Here is a 12,254-nt window from a genome sequence, read left to right as displayed (position 1 = left end):
GTTCTCAACACCCACTGAATTTTCTATGTTATTGTGATCTTCCATTACATCTGAGTTTTGATGATGTGATGATAATCCATTCGTTTTAATATTGGTACTTAGAGTTGGTAGACTAAACTAGAAATGGCGGACTAAATTTGTCAGCGCGTCTGTAAGATCAGAATATAAAACCAAAATCCTGTATTTAAGTTACAAAATTAATAATCAAACAAAATGCCGCTACGTTGAAAATGACTAGAAGAAAAAATTAAAACACCTCGGATCAATTTTGGAGTAAACAAATCATTTATATGGGGATTTCCCCGGATGAACTTAGGAAGTTCAAGTTCTCAATACAAGTTTATTATATTTATTTTATTAGTTTTATTATATTTCGTATTTCTCAAACGAAAAATAAACATTTTTGGAACTTCAAAAAAATTATATTATAAGTAAATTTATGAGCTTACTTTAGTTTTAAAGAAATATACATCCCTTTACTGACACCCCGTAAAATAAAGAAATTGTTGCCAATCACCTTTGCAATCTATTTGGTTTCATTAACTTTATGTTCGAAGATAATTTTTTTTCTAGTAGTTACACGCGTATTTTTTTCGTTTATTTTCCATATCGAAATCAAATGTTTAAAAATACGAATATTTGCACAAAACTAATATAAAAATAATCAATTAAGAAAAATATTAAATTTAATGAAGTAGAGCAACTTTCACTTCGGTATGAAGGAAAATCGAGCGTAGAGCACACGTCAGAACGCTCCGGCCCAAGGAGCGCGACTAAAGAAATTCGCTAGGATTTTTCCTAATTATTTTAAATATGTTTTTAATATTTAAAGAATTATCAAAATTCAAAAAAAAAAATTTTAAAGGATTAATACTCATTGGTCTTCAACCAACTCGAATAAATTAATGGAAAAAATAACTTTTAGCAGTATTTATCAATAGATTTTGTAGGGCAAAAAATGGGAAATTTAATGAATTTATAACGTTCTAATTAAGAAAATCATAAGTTTTTCGGCAATTGTATTCAGCAGTTTTTAATAACGACTATATAAGGATAATAATGCGCTGATCAGATTGTGTAAATTGTAATCGGTTGCAACGTAGTGAGTGCACAAAGTTAGCTCGAAATGTCTTTAGGGGAAAGAGACTTATCTTGAAGGCCTGATTAAGGTAATATAAAGTAACTTTATAAATGTGAAAAAATTCACGCGCATTGCGTATATAACACTAATTGATAAACAAGAAAAAAAAAATTCAGTTTATCATTTCATTAGCCGGGAAAAAATTGTCAAATAACTTGTTGAAAACGCAATTTTGCTAGACTGCAGCCTTAAGAAATGACTCTACACAAAGAAGTCTACATTGCACCTTTACATTCCAATAACCCTTTTTCACACATTGCAAGCTTAAAATTCCAAAAGCACAATAAAGATGTCACACAAGTATTCGCTTAACGAAATAATCGGGAGCGAACAAAGACAATACATACTCCTAAAAGCTTCTCCGAGTGCAGATAAGATAGTTTTCTTCGCCATGAAAAAGTGACCGGAATCAGTGCAACGAAGCGAAAAATAACTGTTGGAAAGTAATTTACATGGCCTGCCGAGCGAATGAGCGAGCTTCCACGACCGACTCGTTCAGTAGTAGCGCACTCGCCTAGCGGTCAAGGCTCCAGCGAAGACCCGCGCCACGGACAAATAAAAAAAAAATTAAAAATAAAAAGCGCGCGCTCGCGGCTGTCAAACGTCACCAATGCAATTAGACGAAAGTTTTTTCATCTAAATTTTTTTAACTAGCAACATTTCTTAATCGCTCGGTTTTTAGTACGAATAACTGTTTATTTCTTAGTGCCGGTGGATAATGAGTTCGTGAATGTGCTACGTCTCGGAGTCCGTTAAGCAGGTGAATATATTTTCTATTATTTATTACTTATCTATTAATCATCCCATTGAATGTGAGCGAAGCCATAAATCAATTGCACATTTGAAACGTCGTTCCGTTGATTTAAATTTGACATGCATTATGCACAGATTATAAATAAATTAAATGCGCAGATGCATTATTTATTAATCTTTAACATACAATATTCTACAAAATACAATAAATTAATTGCGTATCCAGTAATAACAATAACGTATTTTTTTGCACGAGTAGGGTCAATCTTTTTGCATTTTCAAGACTAGTCACAGACGAAGGATTTTTAAGTTTTTTTCACATCATTATGGTTGGCAGAGACGATGGAGCATAACGGCCTAGCAATCATAGGTTGTTGATCTTCCCGGCCAAGGAAATAAGTACTAACTCGTTTAAGGGAAACCAGATCTCAAACTGTCTTATTCCCTTGAATACATTAATAGTAATAAAGCTATGTATTAATAAAATTATATTGTTGTTTGACTCTATCGGCATGGCGAATTAATATATTTTTTATTTTAAATGCCCAAAAAGTCTTCGCTGATTGAAATTACTATTTTAAAAACAATAAACAATGACTATTTTTAAATAATCTAAAAGTTTTCGTTCAAAATTACTATTTTAGAAACAATAAATAATGACTGTTTTCAAATAATAATATTGTACATTGTGTAGTAGCCAGTAGGTTTTTTTTCCATTTGTACACAAATTAATCATACAAATCCATACTAATATTATAAATGCGAAAGTAACTCTGTCTGTCTGTCTGTTACTCAATCACGCCTAAACTACTGAACTAATTTGCATGAAATTTGGTATGGAGATATTTTGATACCCGAGAAAGGACATACTTTTTATAGCGAGATATGTACCACGGGCGAAGCCGGGGCGGACCGTTAGTCTAAATATAAAGGAAATATACAATACGTAGTAAGTCATTAAACTTTAATAACTATCATTATAACTTATTCCTCGATATAAATCAACGAGTCCTAAAAACATAATTATAATTTAAGTAACCTTAAGCAAACTCATATAAAAAGCACACAGTTTTTTCTCTTATTAATTTAAAACTATAATTAAACATCCGGTGTAAGGAATAATAAAGTAAAATATTTTCAAACGTAACGAATTTTGCATTGAATTAATACGCATCATTCAAGTTCAAAAAAAATCCGTATCTATAATTTGCATAATCACCTAAAAAAATATGAAATGTCAATGTCATTAGTGAATCAAATTAGAAAAAAGCCTTGCATACAACGCCGTTACCTAAAAAAAAGTACATAAAAAACAAATTAGCATCAATTCTAAAGTCGTGTATTTGACCACACTGGCTCCGTTCCGTTGTCTTGAATGTAGGTCAGTGAAATGAACGAAACGCGGCCGGTCCCGTATGGAATCCGACCTGACCGCCCGCGACCGATTTCAACGACATTCTTTTATTCCAAATTCAAATTTGTTTCGCGCGGATTCGAATCGCGTAGGCCTAGGCGTTTTGCTAAACAGCCTGACATAGATACAACAAAAATAAAAAATAATAATTTTTATTTCATATCATAAGTGGTATTTTTATTGTTTGAATAAGAATTGCTGTTCGCAAGACTTAAATTCACTTTTACCTTCTTTTTACTTTATAGTTTACTCTTATGAAATGTGCATTTTATTATATTAAAACGACATACATTGGAAACTAATTTGAACCAAACGGATGTCTTTCACGTAGGCTAGGGAATTACGCTACACAGCCAGTGACCTGTGACACAGATACTATAAAATACAGCTTATAAAAATAATTTTAAATTTATGAGTCTACATACTATTTCTAGAATGTTAAATTATTATTATTGATCTCGAATTGAGTTGCTTTATGTATTTATTAATGTACGAATCTCACTTATAAGAGTCATATGTATTATGTGCGTGTCACATACGAGTGTCATATACATATAAAAAATATGATAGCTTTTAAATATGAATTTTATTGGCACGAATTCTCATTGATTACATTTGAGCTTTATGCTAATTATTTTGAACGGCTTGTGACATGGATTCGTTACAAATTCATTAAGTTTTTATAACTTTGCTCATGGTATTTAATTAATTTAAATTAATTTTCATTGACCTTTATGCGAACTGTTTTATGATTATATATTTTCTATGAATCAGCTCTACTTTTTTATTTGAATTCGCTTCGCTTGAATTCAATAGGGAAAACTAGTTACTGGGCTAACTTAATAATATTACCATACATCAAAACTTCTTTTGAAAAAAAAAATGATTAATATTCATTATATTTATCGGAATATCTAGTATTTTATAATCCTTAGAAACAGAATTGTCCGCTCTGCTACCCGAAACATATTTATTTAATACATCCATAAATACATATAAATCCAATGTTTTTAAATTCTTACGTTGATTATTATAAAAGAATGCGAAAGTTTTTGAGGATTTGTATGTGTGTGTTTGTTACTCGTTCACGCGAATACTACTAAACCGAATACAATAAAATTATAAGCACACATATAGAGGGTAACTTGGATTAACACATATAATAGGTTTTATCCCGGAAATCTCACGGGAACGGGAACTATGCGGGTTTTTCTCGGAAATAAGATGCAATGGTTTCAAAGATTACACTTACATACAAACGGAGCCATTCCATAAAACAATAGTACCTACAGATACAACATTTTATGTCAGTAAATTTTATTTTGAAATGAAGTGAAAGTGATATTCAAAAGGAAATTCCATCATCTTTTAAAAAGTTGAATTGTCTATGTCTATTGGGCACGAAGCGACCATAAACAATAAATGTTAATTGTCTATGATTCATATCCGATATCCCGACTCGTACTCTAATATTTATTAGTAAATTAATTTCTGTATTCAATTTATTTTATTGCCTTTTTAGTTAGCAGTACATAGTAAAATAAATTATTATTATTATATATGTATTAGTATATTACAACTTTCTGTGAGATACATCTTAATACTATTATAAAGGCGAAAGTTTGTATGGATGTATGGATGTATGGATGTTTGTTACTCTTTCACGTAAAAACTACTGAACCGATTACAATGAAATTTAGCACACATATAGAGGGTAACTTGGATTAACACATAGGATAGGTTTTATCCCGGAAATCCCACGGGAACGGGAAATATGCGGGTTTTCCTTTGAAAACGCGGGCGAAGCCGCGGGCGGAAATCTAGTATAATATAAATATAATATACAATATTTAGCACATCAGCTGATAAAGAAAATTTAAGTGAAGTAGGTATAATTTTTTGGGCAGGAACTCATTATTATTTTTGCTATTTACTTTAGGGAAACCACGCGCGCGAAAATTAAAGTTATGCCACAGATAATATACTACATTTTTGCATAATTATATCCTTTATTTCATTATTAACTAGCGGTCCGCCCCGGCTTCGCCCGTGGTACTTACGTTTTCTCTACATAAAAACCATCCTCGTACTTCAAGGAATATAATAAAAAAAGAATTATCGAAATCGGTTCAGCCGATCTCGAGTTATGCGCTTACCAACACATTTTGCGATTCATTTTTATACATATATAAGAGAAGAAAGATATGGGTATGGTAATTATAAAAATAAAATTCATATAACAGTATGGAATTATAAAAGCGAGCACGAGCCATAAAATCTTTATAAAAAAATAATACCTTCCCACAGCAAATGATATTCCGATATTAAAACACGCATGTCCACCAAATGGTTTAAAGGTAATTGTTTTTAAGATAAGCGCAGATAAGCGTGGGGTCGATAACATCGTTCCCGCGCAAGCATTCCGTTACGACGCCATCTTGTTTTCAGTCGCTAATTGGGGTTTCAATTGCTTCATTTAATTTAATCGAATGTCACCTGTCATGTTTAGTCTGTAGTCGTTGGTGTGGTTTTTTTTTAATTTGCGTGCAGGCTATGGCTCAAATCTGATTTGACGTCAGAGCGTGGAAATTGGAATGAATATATAGTTATTATTATTTTTATGTAAATAATGAATATAAATAAATAGGTAAATTTCAATTATCATTGTTATCTTTAGATGTATATGTTTTAAATATAATAATTTAAAGTTCAATTAATTAATTTTAGCATTATTACGATATATTATTTACGTCAAAATTATGACACATACAGTGCTCTAGCTAAAATCTTTGAGTAAAACTTATCATCGATATTATATATACTTTCTTAGAAATGTTCAATATTCATATTATATTATATCATGATAAATTAATACATAAATGCAAAACGCCATTTAAAAGCTCGTTTATAAATCATTATAAAGGTTTATAGGTAACCTAAATACAACTAGAAAATCTAGATAATTAGACGCTACTGTGTTCTAGACTCTATGAATATGTAAATAATAGGTTATGTTGAACAGGTTATACATAATAACTTAAGTAGGTACTAAAATAGACTGTTAGAAAAAGCTCAAGTTATTTACACGTAGAGGTTGTTGATTATTTGTAGCTTAAGTTCTAATAAATGTAAAATAGTAAGAATACAATTTTAATAAGCTCGAAACAAATGTAAAAAAGCTCAGTCTTTAGTAGCAAAAAAACGATTTAACAGAAAACATTACTTTCACTTCATCTTATCATAAAAATAAAAGTGTTTTTTTATTAAGCTTTTTGTTACTTCTATGCGATCGAAAAATGCAGCACCCCTCAACATTGCTCTAATTCTAACAACGGATTTTGATGCGGTGTTTTTTAATAGATAGAGTGTTTGTGGAAGGTTTTAGGATATAATTTTAGTCAAAGTGGGTGAAGCCCGGCGGAATGCTAATCACTACATAGCATAAAACAAAGTCGCTTTTTCTGTCCATATGTATGCTTAAATCTTTATAACTACACAACCACAGATCACAGAAACTCTATGTACACAACGGATTTTGATGCGGTATTTTTAATAGATAGAGTGATTGTAGAGGTAGGTTTTAGAATATAATTTAATAGATTTTTGATAAGTTGGTCGAAGCCCGGTGGAACGCTAATAAAATATAAGACTGTACTGTAAACTACAAGCATATTATATCTATTCTTTCTCCACGTGTCCCTTAGTGAGGTGTACACCAAGGCGGTCTCACGATGTTATAGGTTACTAATATATATTATAAAGGCGAAAGTTTGTATGGATGTATGGATGTTTGTTACTTTTTCACGTAAAAACTACAGAACCGATTACAATGAAAATTAGCACACATATAGAGGGTAACTTGGATTAACACATAGGATAGTTTTTATCCCGGAAATCCCACGGGAACGGGAACTATGCGGGTTTTCCTTTGCAAACGCGGGCGAAGCCGCGGGCGGAAATCTAGTAGGTTATAAAAAAACTATTAAGGAATTTAATAGTGGCAGTAAACATGTAGATTTATAGTAATTACTGAGATTATAACAATGTAGGCTTTTTCAACCTGTTTATTCCACACTAAAATGCGTAGATCAATTAAATGCTGTTTTACGGAAAAATTTTAGTGGACAGTAGCTCAGTGGTTCGCGCCTTACCAAAGAGCACAAGAGTGCATTCGATGCTCTTACGCAAAAACGGCTGAAGTGATGTAGGTGAATTTAAATTCGTTAATAGATAATGGAATAAATATATTGTAAAAATTCATAAATATATGTTTTTCTTTTAACTTTGGCTGAAAATACAAATGCGTAACACTCTAGTCTCTACATTGTTATGGGCCTATTAAAACTTTATTACAAAGTTGCTAATATGCAATGAAAAATTATGGCGTGTGAGACTGTTCGCATATTAAGTAACTTAGTATTTTTAGAACTTAACTGTGTTCTTGTAATAAAAATCACCAACATAATGTTTCTTTTGCAAAAGAATTAAACGCGTTTGAAGTCATTTTCACATATGTCAAATGCTACTTTTTACTTTTTTTAACATTGAGGTATTTACATTAAATTTTATATTAATTTTGCAGGTATTATTTTGTAATTATTATTGCAGGTGTATTGTAAGTTATAAAAGTTGAATGAATGAATATTTATTAAGAAAAGTAATTCAATATAGAAAGAAAATTATCTTGAAAAAAAAACAACAATACAAAAAATTCACGATAGTTTTAAAAAATCAGTTCAACATATTAATTTGTATTGCATTTTCAAACAACACCCTTTAAGCAATAATTAATTAATATCAATAGACTCTAAACCAAATACACTTCATATTTCTCACGTTTCATCGAAACAATCGCAAGTCAATTGAAACATAACTGTATTACCGAAATTTGCACACAATACCTTCACAATAATATAATAATAATTGTGTTGTAGTGATATCATCAAATTGCATTTAACTGTTGCAAGTGTTTATTGTCTAAATAAAACCTGGGAATTTGGAAATTGTTTTTACAGTTGCGAAATAATAACTAGGATAGTAATTTGACCTTCTGAAATACTCTTTGAATGACTCTTTATTGTACACTAGCATACCCCCCCGGCTTTGCCCGCTTTATCTAAAACCTAATAAATTATATACTAAAACCTTCCTCTTGAATCACTCTATCTATTAAAAAAAACCGCATCAAAATCCGTTGCGTAGTTTTAAAGATGTAAGCATACAAAGAGACATAGGGACAGAATGCGACTTTGTTTAATACTATGTAGTGATTCCTATTAATTAATATTATCATTATAATAAATAACTTATATTGATAATAACGATGTATTAGCCAATATAACGTATTATAAATAACTTATTAATACATTATATTGGCTAATACATCGTTGAAACGGGCTTAGCGCGATGCAATCAGACGGAAGTGAACCGAGATTCCAACTTCTATAGATATTAATACATTTCAGGGACCGTTTAGCAACGGTACATGTCTACTTAACCTGCCTCTGTAGTCTGTATTGCACGCCTCATAAGCGAAGCGTTGAGGTGGGTACTACTGTCACTTCGCGCAAAACATCTGATTTTACAAACTTAAAATGTCTTTATGTATCATACATTGCACTTGTAAGATAATACATACACACACATATTAAGAAAAAACACTATTTTTAACGTTCATGATATTTTTGATGTCATTTTTGTTATTTAAACTAGTTAAAAAACAGTTTAAAAAAGTTCTGTCTTGGACGTCCGTGTGTCTGTATGTGCGGATCCTTTTTCTTGTTAACACGATAGCGACCGAAATACTTTACTAATCGAGTCTTTTTTTTTCTCTTACGCTTGAGTATGCTCAGGAATAGAACCCTTTCATTTTTCAGGGTCTGATTCGATGTGGTTTAATTGTTATTAAATAAACAAAAATAATAATTAATAAATATTTATTAAAAAAAAATTATGAGGCGTGCACTTTTGGATTTTCCAAATTATTATATTATACCACAAGATTTCCGAACGCGTTTTCAAAGAAAAACCCGCTTAGTTCCCGTTTCTGATGGATTTTCGGCCTATGTCTTATTCTGGGTCTTCAGCTACCTACATACCAAATTTCATTGTAATCGGTTCAGTCGTATTTGCATGAAAGAATAACAATTATCCATCCATCCTCACAAACTTTCGCATTTATAATATGTATTAGTAGGATGTAAAAAAATAACAGCGATATACAGGGTGTCCCACTATTGGTATACTAAGCGCGAAGGGATTTGTAGTTTTGCATACACTGATCACGTAAAAATTACTTAAACAACAAAATTACGTCAAAAATTTTTTGCTAAATTTTTCCTGAAAATCCACGTTTTCTTCTCAAGCTTCGCGCAGCCGGCATATAACGCTTCGCTAATGAGAGCATTTTGTCTATAAAAACATAATCTTAAACGATAGCTCACGTGCGGGTGGTAAAGTTGCGCGGGTTGCTTGTTAGGGGTGTACACATAGAGTTTTAAGAATACATCTATTTGAAAAAAAACGCGTCTGGAATTTTATAAGTATTTTTTACGTACTCAGCATATGCAAAACTATAACGTCCTTTGAGCTTAGTATACCAACAGTGGTCAGTGGGACACCCTGTATAGGTCGTCTAGCGCCATCCCTTTCTCACACTGGAAATAATACTGCTATAAGTCATCATGGTAACCCATGGATTTGGATAGATATCGATGGGGAATAATTGATTCTTTAACTATGGAGTTTCTTGCCGGTTCTTCTCCATAGCTACTGCTTTTCGAATCGGTGGTAAATGTTAAAAATATGTAATGACGTTTCTAGAAGAAGAAGCTTGCTTCTAGAAGAAGAAGAATAAATAAATGTTTGAGTTTGAGTTTAAATCTATACAGACTGCGACTGCGACTTTACAAGCGAACGAAATCATATTTGACTTATCACAGATTTACTGAATATACACAATCATCTTTATCATTCAAGGTGTTAATTTTACTTTGTTTCTATTTCGAGAAAAGGGGCGTGTTTTATACATTAAAATCTAAATATGACTTCTATAACTTAGACGAACTATATTTTCAAATAACATTGTACCATAAAAATTGTAATTATTAAATGAAATCTTTAAAATAAATGTATAGAATTGTAAATAACGTTATTTATATTATGCATTGTTGTTACATTGCAGCGTGTATGTGTAATATTGTAATAACAATAATAACTACATGTTTATGTAAAATAAATATGTGTTATTATGTTTTATGTTTCCATTATATATGTACGCGTTGAGTTGAGTATTAATTACTATGATTAAGTATAATTAACATTCGATATCCGATCTTAGTGAATAGTGAATAGTATCCTATCTATGTTTTATTATTTTATATGTATCACTAAGCGATTACAATATACATATTTGAAAACGACTTTACAACCAAGAGTGGTTGTAGAGTCGTTTTCAAATAAATATAAATAGTAGAGACTCTTAAAATTTAATAAAATTGCATCATGACAATACTAAGAACACTATAAACAACATCCGATACACAATCATTTACTATATCCTAAACTAGATGTGCTCCGCGGTTTTACCCGCAGTGCTCCGCTCCTGTTGGTCTTAGCGAGATAATATATAGCCTATAGCCTTCCTCGATAAATGGGCTATCTAACACCGAAATAATTTTTCAAATCGGACCAGTACTTCCTGAAATTAGCGCGTTCAAACAAACAAACTCTTCAGCTTTATCATATTACTAGCGACCCGCCCCGGCTTCGCACGGGTGCAATGCTGATACTAAATACACTACAGAAAAATTGTGAACGTTGTATAGGTATAAAAATATAGCGGCCCGCTCCGGCCTCCGGCATCGCACGGGTATAAAATACATAGCCGGGCGGCCGCAAACGCTACGTCCTGCAATTTTTAAATCTGTAATATCTTCGAAAATATTCACTTAAATCATACGGTGTAAAGGGCCATATAGATCTATATTAAATGAACAATGTATCCATGGTATTTAATTGGTTAAGGATTAATGCTGTATTGGTTAAAATCGCTTCGAAAATTAGCCATTATTTGTCGTAAAAAGTAAATGACAAAAAAAAGTTATTGTGGGTTATCCATAAGAGATAGACATATACCATCGCGGACTTTTCTGTAGACCTTTTCAATGTGTATAATACTTAGTACATTATTTTGATAAAACTCGTAGGGTTCAGCCTGCGTTTGCAATGTAAGCGGAATAAATGTAATTTTTTACGACATCACATTAGAAACCTCAAAAATAACAGTACTTCTCCACTACTTAATGGATCTTATTATACATATAAACCTTCCTCTTGAATCACTCTATCTATTAAAAAAAACCGCATCAAAATCCGTTGCGTAGTTTCAAAGATTTAAGCGTACAAAGGGACATAGGGACATAGGGACATAGGGACAGGGAAAGCGACTTTGTTTTATACTATGTAGTGATAGTGAAGTATAGATAAACTCAAACTCAAAGATTTGAATTTAAATTTAAATCTTGTGAGTTAGATTAAGCTACCTAAGTTTAACTATAGGTAAGAGATTGTGATTCAGATCGACTTTACGCGTGAGTGAACCCGCGTGCCAAACCACTACCATGTGATATGCCAACTCGGTGACATTGCGACCTACACTTTCTCACAATAACTGTTATCCGACACACTTATGCCGGTCGAATTACAACATACATACTGATATTATTGCGAAAGTCTGTCTGTTGGTTTTTATGTTTGGTGGATTTTTGATGTATAGATTGATGGAATTAGGATTTAGGGATAAGGATGTCGGATAATATAATATGTAATACAGTTTACAGTTTGGTTTCGAGCACTTTTCAGTTGTGATAACATATTTTACCATTTACCTACCACCGATTCGGAAAACAGTTTCTACGAAGAAGAACCGGCAAGAATAGTCCGTAA

The 12,254-nt window shown here is 31.7% G+C and overlaps 1 protein-coding gene across 1 annotated transcript in view; it reads left to right on the top strand.

The window, feature by feature from the left end:
- The first annotated feature begins 1,631 nt into the window (after positions 1–1,631).
- Positions 1,632–12,254, top strand: part of Np (serine protease notopleural) — a 42,284-nt gene continuing 31,661 nt past the window's right edge. Inside the window, exon 1 of the mRNA XM_089712158.1 lies at positions 1,632–1,901. The gene's annotated coding sequence lies outside the window, so the exon portion shown is untranslated. The remainder of the gene's footprint in view (positions 1,902–12,254) is intronic.

This window comes from Colias philodice, chromosome 28, assembly GCF_061535455.1.
Source record: "Colias philodice isolate Cphi_HAF_F1 chromosome 28, ilColPhil1 Martin Lab GWU primary, whole genome shotgun sequence".
Taxonomy (NCBI): domain Eukaryota; kingdom Metazoa; phylum Arthropoda; class Insecta; order Lepidoptera; family Pieridae; genus Colias; species Colias philodice.
Note: the sequence above shows the minus strand (reverse complement) of the source record. Positions and strands in the feature narration are given on the sequence as shown.